The sequence below is a fragment of the Loxodonta africana genome, chromosome 1 (assembly GCF_030014295.1).
Source record: "Loxodonta africana isolate mLoxAfr1 chromosome 1, mLoxAfr1.hap2, whole genome shotgun sequence".
Taxonomy (NCBI): domain Eukaryota; kingdom Metazoa; phylum Chordata; class Mammalia; order Proboscidea; family Elephantidae; genus Loxodonta; species Loxodonta africana.
The window spans coordinates 181,483,989-181,498,418 of NC_087342.1; positions in this window are offsets into that span (position 1 = coordinate 181,483,989).

The window sequence follows — 14,430 nt, forward strand, 5'->3', positions numbered from 1 at the left end:
GCATATCCCTGCTACCAAAACCAGCTAAAGAAACTACAAAAAAAAAAAAAAAAATACAGACCTATATCTCTCATGAATATAGAAGCAAAAATCCTCAACAAAATTCTAACCAATAGAATCCAACAACATATAAAAAAAAAATTCACCATGACCAAGCAGGATTCATACCAGGTATGCAGGGATGGTTCAACATTAGAAAAACAATCAATGTAATCCATCATATAAATGAAATAAAAGACAAGAACCACATGATCTTATCAACTGACAAAAAAAAAAAAAGCATTTGACAAAGTCCAACACCAATTCATGATAAAAACTCTCAACAAAATAGGAATAGAAGGAAAATTCCTCAACATAATAAAGAGCATTTATACAAAACCAAAAAAATTGAAACATCTCAATTGATATTCCATCAATTCCTGGAGCCTTGTTTTTCACCAATGCCTTCAGAGCAGCTTGGACTTCTTCCTTCAGTACCATTGGTTCCTGATCATATGCCACCTCTTGAAATGGTTGAATGTCGACTAATTCTTTTTGGTATAATGACTCTGTGTATTCCTTCCATCTTCTTTTGATGCTTCCTGCGTTGTTTAATATTTTCCCCATAGAATCCTTCACTACTGCAACTCTAGGCTTGAATTTTTTCTTCAGTTCTTGCAGATTGAGAAACGCTGAGCATGTTCTTCCCTTTTGGTTTTTTGTATCTCCAGCTTTTTGCACATGACGTTATAATACTTTACTTTGTCTTCTTGAGACACCCTTTGAAATCTTCTGTTCAGTTCTTTTACTTCAGCAATTCTTCCTTTTGCTTTAGCTGCTCGATGCTCAAGAGCAAGTTTCAGAGTCTCCTCTGACATCCATCTTGGTCTTTTCTTTCCTGTCTTTTCAGTGACCTCTTGCTTTCTTCATGGATGATGTCCTTGATGTCATTCCACAACTCGTCTGGTCTTTGGTCACTAGTGTTCAATTCTTCAAGTCTATTCTTGAGACGGTCTCTAAATTCAGGTGGGATATACTCAAGGTCATATTTTGGCTCTTGTTGACTTGGTCTGATTTTCTTCAGTTTCAGCTTGAACTTGCATATGAGCAATAGATGGTCTGTTCCACAGTCGGCCCCTGGCCTTGTTCTGACTGATGATATTGAGCTTTTCCATCGTCTCTTTCCACAGATGTAGTCAATTTGATTTCTGTGTGTTCCATCTGGCGAGGTCCATGTGTATAGTCACCGTTTATGTTGGCGAAAGAAGGTATTTGCAATGAAGAAGTCGTTGGTCTTGCAAAATTCTATCATTCGCTCTCCAGCATTGTTTCTATCACCAAGGCCATACTTTCCAACTACTGGTCCTTCTTCTTTGTTTCTAACTTTTGCATTCCATTTGCCAGTAATTATCAATGCATCTTGTTTACCCGTTCGATCAATTTCAGACTGCAGCAGCTGATAAAAATCTTCTATTTCTTCATCTTTGGCCCTAGTGGTTGGTGCTTAAATTTGAATAATAGTCATATTAACTAGTCTTCCTTGTAGTCGTATGGATATTATCCTATCACTAACAGCGTTGTACTTGAGGGTAGACCTTGAAACATTCTTTTTGACGATGAATACAACACCATTCCTCTTCGAGTTGTCATTCCCAGCATAGTAGACTGTATGATTGTCCAATTAAAAATGGCCAATACCAGTCCATTTCAGCTCACTAATGCCTAGGATATCAATGTTTATGCATTCCATTTCATTTCTGATGATTTCCAATTTTCCTAGATTCATACATTGTACATTCCAGGTTCCGATTATTAATGGATGTTTGCAGCTGTTTCTTGTCATTTTGAGTCGTGCCACATCAGCAAATGAAGGTCCCGAAAGCTTTACTCCATCCACATCATTAAGGTCGACTCTACTTTGAGGAGGCAGCTCTTCCCCAGTCATCTTTTGAGTGTCTTCCGACCTGGGGAGCTCATCTTCCAGCACTATATCAGACAATGTTCCACTGCTATTCGTAAGGACTTCACAAGCTAATGGTTTTCAGAAGTAGACCGATGGGTCCTTCTTCTTAGTCTGTCTCAGTCTGGAAGCTCAGCTGAAAGCTGTCCTCCATGGGTGACCCTGCTGGTATCTGAATACCAGTGGTATAGCTTCCAGCATCATAGCAACACACAAGCCCCCACAGTATGACAAACTGATAGACATGTGGAGGAACAACCTAGTGCCATTGAGTCCATTCTGACTCATAGTGACCCTATAGGACAGAGATGCAGCGCTGGAGGTGCTCACTTGTCTATGCCAAGAAATATGGAAGACAGCTTCCTGGTCAACTGACTGGAAGAGATCCATATTTATGCCTATTCCCAAGAAAGGTGATCCAACCGAATGTGGAAATTATAGAACAATATCATTAATATCACATGCAAGCAAAATTCTGCTGAAGATCATTCAAAAACGGCTACAGCAGTATATCAACAGGGAACTGCCAGAAATTCCGGCCGGTTTCAGAAGAGGATGTGGAACCAGTGATATCATTGATGATGTCAGATGGATCCTGGCTGAAAGCAGAGAATACCAGAAGGATATTTACCTGTGTTTTATTTAGTATGCAAAGGCATTCGACTGTGTGGATCATAATAACTATGGATAACACTGGGAAGAATGGGAATTCCAGAACACTTAATTGTGCTCATGAGGAACCTTTACATAGATTAAGAGACAGGTGTTCAGACAAAACAAGGGGATACTGATTGGTTTAAAGTCAAGAAAGGTGTGCGTCAGGGCTGTATTCTTTCACCATACCTATTTAATCTGTATGCTGAACAAATAATACGAGAAGCTGGACTATATAAAGAAGAACGGGGCATCAGGATTGGAGGAAGACTCATTAACAACCCGCGTTATGCAGATGACACAACCTTGCTTGCTGAAAGTGAAGAGGACTTGAAGCACTTACTAATGAAGATCAAAGACCACAGCCTGCAGTATGGATTACACCTTAACGTAAAGGAAACAAAAATCCTCACAACTGGACCAATGAGCAACATCACGATAAATGGAGAAAAGATTGAAGTTTTCAAGGATTTCATTTTACTTGGATCCACAATCAACAGCCATGGAAGCAGCAGTCAAGAAATCAAAAGACGCATTGCATTGGGTAAATCTGCTGCAAAGGACCTCTTCAAAGTGTTGAAGAGCAAAGATGTCACCCTGAAGACTAAGGTTCACCTGACCCAAGCCATGGTATTTTCAATCACATCATATGCATGTGAAAGCTGGACAATGAATAAGGAAGACTGAAGAAGAGTTGATGCCTTTGAATTGTGGTGTTGGTGAAGAATATTGAATATACCATGGACTGCCAAAAGAACGAACAAATCTGTCTTGGAATAAGTGCGGCCAGGATGTTCCTTAGAGGCAAGGATGGTGAGACTGCGTCTTACATACTTTGGACATGTTGTCAGGAGGGATTTGTCCCTGGAGAAGGACATCAAGCTTGGCAGAGTACAGGTTTAGCGGAAAAGAGGAAGACCCTCAACAAGGTGGATTGACACAGTGGCTGCCACAATGAGCTCAAGCATAACAATGATTGTAAGGATGGCTCAGGACTGGGCAGTGTTTCGTTCTGCTGTGCATAGGGTCACTATGAACCAGAATCGACTTGTTGGCACCTAACAACAACAAGAACAAATACAAAGCCAATAGCCAATATCATCCTTAATGGAGAGATTCTGAAAGAACTCCCCTTGAGATCAGGAACCAGACAAGGATGCTCCTTATCACTACTCTTATTCAACATTGTTCTGGAGTTCCTATCCAGAGCAATTCGGCTAGATAAAGAAATAAAGGGCATTAATATTGGTAAGGAAGAATTAAAATTATCTCTATCTGCAGATGACATGATCTTATACACAGAAAACCCTAAACAATCCTCAAAAAAAACTACTGAAACTAATAGAAGAGTTCAGCAGAGTATCAGGTTATGAGATAAACATATAACAATCAGTTCCATTCCTCTACACCAACAAAAAGAACTTGAAAGAGGAAATCACCAAATCGATACCATTCACAGTAGTCCCCAAGAAAATAAAATACTTAGGAATAAACCCAACCAGAGACGTAAAAGACCTATACAAAGAAAACTACAAGGCACTACTGCAAGAAACCAAAAGAGACCTTCATAAGTGTAAACACATACCTCGTTCATGGATAGGAAGACTTAACATTGTAAAAATGTCTAATTCTACTAAAAGCCATCTATATATACAATGCAATTCTGATCCAAATTCCACCAAAAGTGTTAATGAGATGAAGAAACAAAACACCAACTTCATATGAAAGGGAAAGAGGCCCTGGATACGTAAAGCATTATTGAGAAAGAAGAACAAAGTGGGAGGCCTCACTCTACCTAATTTTAGAAGCTATTATACCACCACAGTAGTCAAAACAGCCTGGTACTGGTACAGTAACAAACACATAGACCAATGGAACAGAATTGAGAATCCAGATATAAATCTATCCACATACGAGCAGCTGATATTTGATAAAGGCCCAGTGTCAGTTTATTGAGGAAAAGATAGTCTTTTTAACAAATGGTGCTGGTATAACCAGATATCCATTTGCAAAAAAGATGAATCAAGACCCATACCTCACACCATGCACAAAAACTAACTCCAAATGGATCAAAGACCTATACATAAACTCTAAAATGGTAAAGATCATGGAAGAAAAAATAGGGACAATGTTAGGAGCCCTAATAAATGGCATAAACAGAATGCAAAACATTACTAAAAATGCTGAAAAGAAACCAGATAACTGGGAGCTCCTAAAAATCAAGCACCTATGCTTATCCAAAGACTTCACCAAAAGAGTAAAAAGACCACCTACAGACTGGGAAAAAGTTTTCAGCTATGACATTTCTGACCAGCACCTGATATCAAAAATCTACAAGATTCTGCTAAAACTCAACCAAAAAAGACAAAAAACCTAATTAAAAAACATGCAAAGGATATAAACAGGCACTTCACTAAAGAAGACATTCAGGCAGCTAACAGATACATGAGGAAATGCTCTCGATCATTAGACATTAGAGAAATGAGAATCAAAACTACAATGAGATTCCATCTCACTTCAACAAGGCTGGTATTAATCCAAAAAACACAAAAAATAAATGTCGGAGAGGCTGTGGAGAGACTAGAACACTTATACACTGCTGGTGGGAATGTAAAATGGTACAGCCACTTTGGAAATCATTTGGCACTTCCTTAAAAAGCTAGAAATAGAACTACAATATAATCCAGCAATCCCACTCCTTGGAATATATCCTAGAGAAATAAGAGCCTTTACACAAACAGATATATGCACACCCATGTTTATTGCAGCACTGTTTATAATAGCAAAAAGTTGGAAGCAACCAAGTTGTCCATCAATGGATGAATGGATAAATAAATTATGGTATAATCACACAATGGAATACTATGCATCAATAGAGAACAATGTTGAATCCATGAAACATTTCATAACATGGAGAAATCTGGAAGATATTATGGTGGGTGAAATCAATTGCAAAAGGACAAATATTGTATAAGACCACTATTATAAGAATTGGAGAAACAGTTTAACCAGAGAAGAAAATACTCTTTGATGGTTATGAGAGGGGGGAGGTCGGGAGGGAGAGGAGTATTCGCTAATTAGATAGTAGATAAGTTTCATTTTAGGTGAAGGGAAAGACCATACATCATACAGGAGAGGTCAACACAAATGGACTAAACCAAAAACAAAAAGTTTCCTTAATAAACTGAACACTTCAAAGGTCAGCGTAGCAGAGGTGGGGGTTTGAGGTCCATGGTTTCAGGGGACATCTAAGTCCATTGGCATAATAAAATCTATTAAGAAAACATTCTGCATCTCACTTTGGAGGGTGGCGTCTGGGGTCTTAAATGCTACCAAGTGGCCATCTAAGATGCATCAATTGGTGTCAACCCACCTGGAACAAGGAACAATGAAGAACACCAAAGACACAAAATAATTATGAGCCTAAGAGACAGGAAGGACCACATAAACCAGAGACTATATCAGCCTGAGGCCAGAAGAGCTAGGTGGTACCCAGCCACAACCAATAACTGCCCTGACAGGGAACTCAACAGAGAAACCCTGAGGGATCAGGATAGCAGTGGGATGCAGACCCCAAATTCTCGTAAAAAGACCAGACTTAGTAGTCAGACTGGGACTGAAGGGACCCCGGAGGCCATGGACCCCAGACCTTCTGTTCCTCCAGGGCAGGAACCATTCCCATAGCCAACTCTTCAGACAGGGATTGGACTGGAACAGGAGATGGAAAATGAGACTGGTGAAGCACAAGCTTCTTGGATCAAGTGGTCACATAAGACTATGTTGGCATCTCCTGTCTGGAGGGGAGATGAGAGGGCAGAGTGGGCCAGAAGTTACCCAAATTGACACAAGGAGAGACAGTGGAGGGAACTACTGTGCTATCTCATCAGAGGGAGAGGAATTAGGAGTGTATAGCAAGGTGTATGTAAATTTTGCATGAGAGACTGACCTGATTTGTAATCTTTCATTTAAAGCAAAATAAAAATTAATTAAAAAAAAATTACTGTGTAATATTCCACTGATTAGTAGAGTATGATCTCTTTTTGTTTAAAACACATACACACCTTCATGAAGTATGCAAGAAAGAACACCAAATTGTTTGTTCAGTGTGGTCACTTCTGGAGACTAAGATTGAGGCAGGGGAGTTTTTTATTTTCTTAACGTCACACACTTTTCATCTTTGAAATATTTTGTGGGGACTTCTGGCCAACATGGCACCATGGACAGAAGCACCATGCTGTCTCTCCACAGCAAATACACAAAAAGCTAAGTAAAACATAAACAAAAGTCATTGCTGGAGTCTGAAGTGTCAAATGAAGTGATAAAGAACTCAGCCAAACAGCCAATGGAATAAGAAACTAACAGAGAGCAAGGAAAGATACATAAGGAGGGCCCCTATCTGCTAACTCAGCACAGATCTGCCATCTTGGAACCCTGTCAGGAACTGGAGGATATGGAGCATGGAAAAGCAGCTTTACGAAGCTCCCAGCAGACCGAGCACCCAGTAACCAGCGATACTTTCCCACCCCTGTCCTCTCCCTGCTGCTCTACCTCTGAGTGGCTGGCTGGCCGCAGTGGCTCGGCCAGCCGTAAAGTGCAGCGTCCATGCTGCTTGGATTCACCCCATCCACATCAGACATCAGTGGACAAGGAGTACAGAAAAGCTGCTTCATGAAGTTCCCAGCATGTAACAGAGCACCCAGTAACCAGTGATATTGGCATTCTGAAACCCCACAGATCTTTCTCTCCCCACTTCAGCCTCCTCTGCTTCCTGCCAGCAGCAGTCTCTTGGCTGAAAGGAACTGCTTTGGCCTCAGGCCATTTGAATTTGCCCCACCCACACTCACCAGCCTGCTGAGTTGCTGTTGCTTTTTCCCTTTTCTTTTGGTTACTTCAGTGCATCCCACCACCTCCCCCTCCTTTCTCTCAAACACCTGGTTCAGTGTGCCATCTTTGCTTCTTCCTGAAATGCTGTGAAGCCGCACTCAACTAGGGAACCACTCCCCCAGCCTGGGACACCATTGGTGCTGTCCTTGGGGCCTTTTGTTTTTCCTTGTTTTGTTTTGCTTTGTTATGTTTTGTTTTGCTTTGTTATGTTTTGTTTATTTGTTTTCTTTTTCTTTTTGCAGCTGGGGAGCCCCTTCTAGCTGGACTGCACTGTACAGATTAGGAGTCACTCACCAAATCTGCTCAGCCATGTAGGTGGGATTCCCTGGAGGCATTTTTTCTTCTTCTTTCTTTTCTCTCTTTTTCCCTTTCCGTCTTTCTTTAATTCTCAGCTCTCATCTCTCTATACTTACCTTCTTTTCCTGTCTCCTGAATACCTGGTGTTGTGTGACATCTGTACTCCCTCTAGCCAGGCTATACTGCGCAGCCTGGAAGCAATTTCCTTGGTCTTTGCAGCCCCCCTGGTGCGACACCTGGGGGCTTTTCTTTTCTTTCTTTCTCTTCCAAATTTTTATCTAGTGGTTTTTTTTTTCCTTTTTATTTCTTTCTTTTTTCCTTCCTTGTGCTTCTCTACATTTCTCAGTTTCACATCTCTCCAATACAACGGCAAGCTCCCTTAGCACACTTTTTTTTTCATTTGATTGTTTTTGGCTTCTGTTTTTCTCTCCTCTCTCTTCTTTTTCCCATATCCCTATTAGCTCTACACATCACAACCTCCTTCCTCTTTCCTGCCTACCTGCACCATGTGCTGAACATCACACCCCCAAGCAGCATAGGCAAGGCCTACTGGAACCTGGCCAGCACTGTTGGGTCTGGTACATAACACAAACTATGCATTCCAGCCCCTTCCCTTTAGCTTGACCTTCCCTGCTGCACCATAGCTGAGTGACTGGTCCTGCCCATTGGACAAGGAGGTGAAAAGTATGTTGACTACAGATAAGCAAATAACAAAGAACACACAGCCCACCTCCTCAGACATAACCAAATGAAACAAAAAAGCAGGACAAAGGAAACAAATTTACAATCAGGAAATGAAGAAAATAACTACGGAATGTCCCAATGACAGAAGATAATATGAAAACATATTAAAAAATAGGACAGGATGGTTCCAGTGGGTGTCCAAAATAAAACAGTAGACGACTTTCCAGTAGAGGAAAAGGCACCAGAACTACCTGACAGGGAATTCAAATCTCTAATATTCACAGAAATCCAAGAGTTGAAGCAAAAAGCAGACAAAAATGAGGAAGAAATAGATAAGTTCACAGAAAAGACTGACAAATTCATGGAAAATACAGAGTAAAAATGGAAGAACTCAAGAAAATAATACAGGGAAAAAAATGCGAGAATAAACTCACAACCAGAAATTATACAAAAACAATTAGAAATCCAAAGGATAAAGAGCAAGATTTCATAAATGGACAGTGTCATAGAAGGGCTGATGGGCAGGTTAGAAATGATGGAAGACAGGATCAGCACAATTGAAGACAAACACTTTGATACAACTCCGTCTGAGGAAAAATCAGAAAAAAGAACAAAGAAAAATGGAAAAAAAAAAAAAAAAAACCTGAAAATAATGTGGGATACAATCAAAAGCAAAAATTTGTGAGGGACCAAAATTCCAGAACAGGGAGAGAAAATGGAAAACACAGAGAGGATCATCAAAGAATTGCTGACAGAAAACTCCTGAAATATCACGAATGATGAAAATCTGACCATCCAAAAAGCTCAGTAAATCCCATAGAGAATAGCCCCCGAAAAGAAAAACATCAAGGCATATTGTAATCACGCTTGCTAGAACCAAAGACAAGGAAAAAGTCCTCAGAGCAGCCTCCCCCGAAAACAAAAAGTTACGTAGAGGAGAAACAATAAGCTCTGAGTATTCAGCAGAAACCATGCAGGCAAAAAGGCAACAGGATGACATATATAAAACCTTGAAAGAAAAAAACTGCAGTGAAGAATAATACATCCTGCAAAGCTTTAATTCAAATATGATGGTGAAATTAGGACATTTCCAGATAATCAGAAATTAAGGGAATGTGTAAAAACCAAACCAAACTTACAAGAATTATTAAAGGGAATCCTTCGGTCTGAGAACAAACAACATCAGATGACAGCCTAAATCTAGGATGCAAGATTGTACCAGCCAGATACCAACATAAGAAATGAACTCTCAAAGACTATCCAAAACCAAAAGAATTCCAACAGATAACCGGAGCGGTTAACCTCTAAATGACAACAACGTCAGAACGATAAAAGAGGGAATAAATGGTGTAGGTATAGAACTTTCTAATGAAGAGGAAGGCAAGGCCAAGCAATAATAAACTGGTTCAAACCTAGGAATATGAGGGTAAATTTCAAGGTAACCACAAAGAAAGTTAACATACTTACTCATCCAAATGAAGAAAAACATAAACTCTCAATAAAAGAAAAATCTACGAAAATAAAAGAAATTCACAAACAAAAGTAACTCAGCATGGGATAGTAAAAGAAAGAAATGCTAGCACCACAAAAAAAAAAAAAAAACCCTACAAAATGACAGCAATAAACTCACAGCTGTCAATAATTACACTGAATATAAATATCCTAAATGCACCCATATAGAGACAGAGAGTGATAGAATGGATAAAAAAAAAATTAGATCCATCAAAATGCTATTTACAGGAGACACATCTTAGAAACAAAGACGTAAATTTACTAAAAATGAAAGGATGGAAAAAATATATCAAGCAAATAACTACCGAAAAAGAGCAGGACTGGCAATACTAATCTCAGATAAAATAGACTTAAAAAAAATTTAAAAATCCACCATAAAAGACAAAGAAGGGCACTACATAATGATGAAGGGAAGATCCATCGCGAAGACGTAACCATAATAAATATTTATGCACCCAATGACAGGATTCCAAAATACATTAAAGAGACTCTAACAACTCTGAAGACAGAAATTGAAAGTACCACACTAATTGTAGGAGATTTCAAAACACCACTCTCAGTAAAGGATAGAACATCTAGAAAGAAACCCCAAAAAGAAACAAGAGCTAAAGAGCACAATCAGCCAACTTCAACTCATAGACATATATAGAACACTCCACCCAACGGAGACAAAGTACATAGTCTTTTTGAAAGCACATGGAACATTCTACAGAACAGACCACATCTTAGGCCACAGAGCACCCCTCAACAAAATCCAAAACATTGAGATAATACAAAGTATCTTCTCTGACCACAACATCATCAAAGCGGAAATTAACACCTTGAAGACAAAGGAAAAAAAGTCAACTACATGGAAACTGAATAATACCCTGCTTAAAAACCACTGAGTAAAAGAAGAAATTAAAGATGGAATAAAAAAATTCCTAGAATCAAACTAGAATGAAAACACATCATACCAAAACTGTTGGGACACAACAAAGGCAGTCCTCAGAGGTCAATTTATAGCAATAAATGCACATATCAAAAAAGAAGAAAGGGACAAAATCAAAACATTAGCTACACAAATTGAACAATTAGAAATAGAACAGTAAAAGAAGCCCACAGCCACCAGAAGATCAGAGCAGAAATAAATGAAATAGAGGATAGAAAGACAATAGAAAACATCAATAAAACCAGAAGTTGGTTCTTTGACAGGATCAACAAAACCAATAAACCACTGGCCAAATTGACAAAAGAAAAACAGGAGAAAATGCAAATACCCCAAATAAGAAATGAAATGGGGAACATTACAACAGACCCAAATGAAATAAAAAGGATCATAACAGAGTATTACGAAAAACTATACTCTAACAAATTTGAAAACCTAGAGGAAATGGACAAATTTCTAGAAACACACTACCTACCCAAACTAACACAAAATGACATTGAAAATCTGAACAGATCCATAACAAGAGAAGAGGTTGAAAAGGTAATTAAAAAAAAAAAAAAACTCCCAACCAAGAAAAGCCCTGGCCCAAATGGCTTCACTGGAGAATTCTACTAAACATTCAGATAAGAGCTTATACCAGTACTACTTAAACTATCTCAGAACATAGAAAGGGAGACAATATATTTGAATTCATTCTGTGAAATGAGCATAACCCTGATACCAAAACCAGGCAAAGACATGACAAAAAAAAGAAAATTACAGGCCAATATCTCTCATGAATATAGACGCAAAAATACTCAACAAAGCTCTAGCCAATAGAATTCAACATCATATAAAAAAAATAATACACCATGACCAAGTAGGATTCATTCCAGGTACGCAAGGATGGTTCAACATTAGAAAATCAATCAACATAATCCACCACATAAATAAAAGGAAAGAAAGGAATCACATGATCATCTCAATCAATGCAAAAAGGCCATTCAACAAATTCTGACACTCATTCCTGATAAAAACTTTCAATAAAATAGGCGTAGAAGGGAAATTCTTCAACATAATAAAGGGCTTCTATGCAAAATCAAACGCCAACATCATTCTTAATGGAGAGAGGCTGAAAACATTCCCCTTGAGAAAAGGAACAAGACAAGGATACCCTTTATCACCACTCCTGTTAAACATTGCGTTGGATGTCCTAGCTAGAGCAATAAGGCAAGAAACAGTAGCAAAGGGCATCCCAATTGGTAATGAAGAAGTTAAACTGTCCCTATTTTTTTATGATACTATACGTAGAAAACCCAAAAGACTCCATGAGAAAACTACTGGAACTGATAGAGTCAGCAGAGTAACAAGGTACAAGATAAACATACAAAAATCAGTTGGATTCCTATACACCAATAAAAAGAATGATGAAAAGGAAATCAGGAAAACAATACTGATAATGGTCCCCCAAAAAGATAAAATACTTACAAACAAATCAAACCAGTAATCTAAAAGACCTATAGAAAGAAAGCTACAAAACACTACTGCAAGAAATCAGAAGAGATCTACATACATGGAAAAACATACCATGCTCATGGACAGGTAGACTCAACATTGTGAAAATACAATTCTACCCAAAGCAATCTAAAAATACAATGCAATACCAGTCCAGACATTAACAACATTCTTTAAAAAGATGGAAATACTAATCATTAACTTTATGTGGAAATGGAAGAGGATCTAATAAGTAAAGCACTACTGAAGAAGAATAATAAAGTAGGAGGACTCACACTACCTGACTTCAGAACCTACTATGCAGCTATAGCAGTTCAAATAGCCTGGTACTGTTACAACCACAGACACATTGACCAATGGAACAGAATATAGAACCCAGATGTAAATCCATTCACCTATGGTCACCTGATCTTTGATAAGGGCCCAAAGTCCATCGCATGGGGAAGACAGTATTCTTAACAAATGGTGCCCACAGAACTGGACACCCATCTGCAAAAAAGATGAAACAGGACCCATACACCACACCACACACAAAAACTAATTCAAAATGGATCAGAGACTAAATATAAAGCCCAAAAGTATAAACATCATAGAAGAAAAAAATAGGATCAGTGGTAGAGGCCCTAATACACAGCATTAACAGGATACGAAACATAACTAACAACACACAAACTCCAGAAGGTAAGCTAGATACATGGAATCTTCTAAAAATTAAACACTTATGCTTTCAAAAGAGTAAAAAGAAAACCTACAGACTGGGAAAAAAAAAATTGGCTATTATGAATAGGACAAATGTCTAATCGCTAAAATCTACAGGAAAATCCAACACTTCTACAACAAAAAGACAAATAATCCAATTAAAAAATGGGGAAAGGAAATGAACAGACCCTTCGCTAAAGAAGACATTCAAGCAGCTAACAGACACTTGAAGAAATGCTCTCGATCACTAGCCTTCAGAGAAATGCAGATCAAAACCACAATGAGATACCATCTCACCCCGACAGTACTGGTATGAATCAAAAAAACAGAAAATAACAAATGTTGGAGAGGTTGCAGGGAGATTGGAACTCTGATGCACTTCTGGTGGGAATGCAAAGTGGTACAACCATTTTGGAAAATGATACGGTGCTTCCATAGAAAGCTAGAAATAGAAATACCGCATGATCCAGCAATCACACTCCTTGGAATATATCCTAGAGAAATAAGAGCCATCACATGAGTGGACCTATGCACACCCATGTTCACTGCAGCATTGTTCACAACAGCAAAAACATGGAAACAACCTAAATGCCCATCAACAGATGAATGGATCAACAAACTATGGTACATACACACAAAGGAATACTACTCAACGATAAAGAACAATGATGAATCTGCAAAGCATCTCACAACATGGATGAATCTAGAGGGCATTATGCTGAGTGAAATAAGTCAGTCAAAAAAGGACAAATATTGTATAAGAGCACTACTATAAAAACTCATGATAAGGTTTACACAGAAAAAGAAACAATCTTTGGTGGTTTGGAGGGATGAGAGGGATAGTGTTACTGCAAATCATGGATTCCTGCCGTCTGCCGCAAAGCCAATACTGAGGCAGAAGGAGGTAAGCAGCAAGAGGGCGTCATTGAATACTGGTATTCCAGAGACAGAGAGGGTTAAATTTCTCTTAATTTCTGTCTAAAAACTAGAGGACTAATTGGAGGGTTTTTATAGGGGGAAGGTCAGGATTTAGAAGTTTTCAAGAATGCTGGTTTTTCTTTGAGGTAGACATGATGATAAAGTGATCTATTATTGAAGTCCTGCAAGTCTCTTCAGGCCATCCTGGAGTCCTGCAAGTCCCCTCACGCTGTCCTGGCTTCTGTCACGAGATGGATCTAAGCTTTGTTCAGCTACCTGGGTTTTGTGTGTGTGTTTTTTTTTCCCTTGGGAGAGGAACATAGTTTAATTTACAACTAAAAATTGATTACCTTATTTTTCTTTATAAGAACAATCATGAGACAGATTTCAGAGCAAGTAATTATGTTTCAAAAACTAGAAA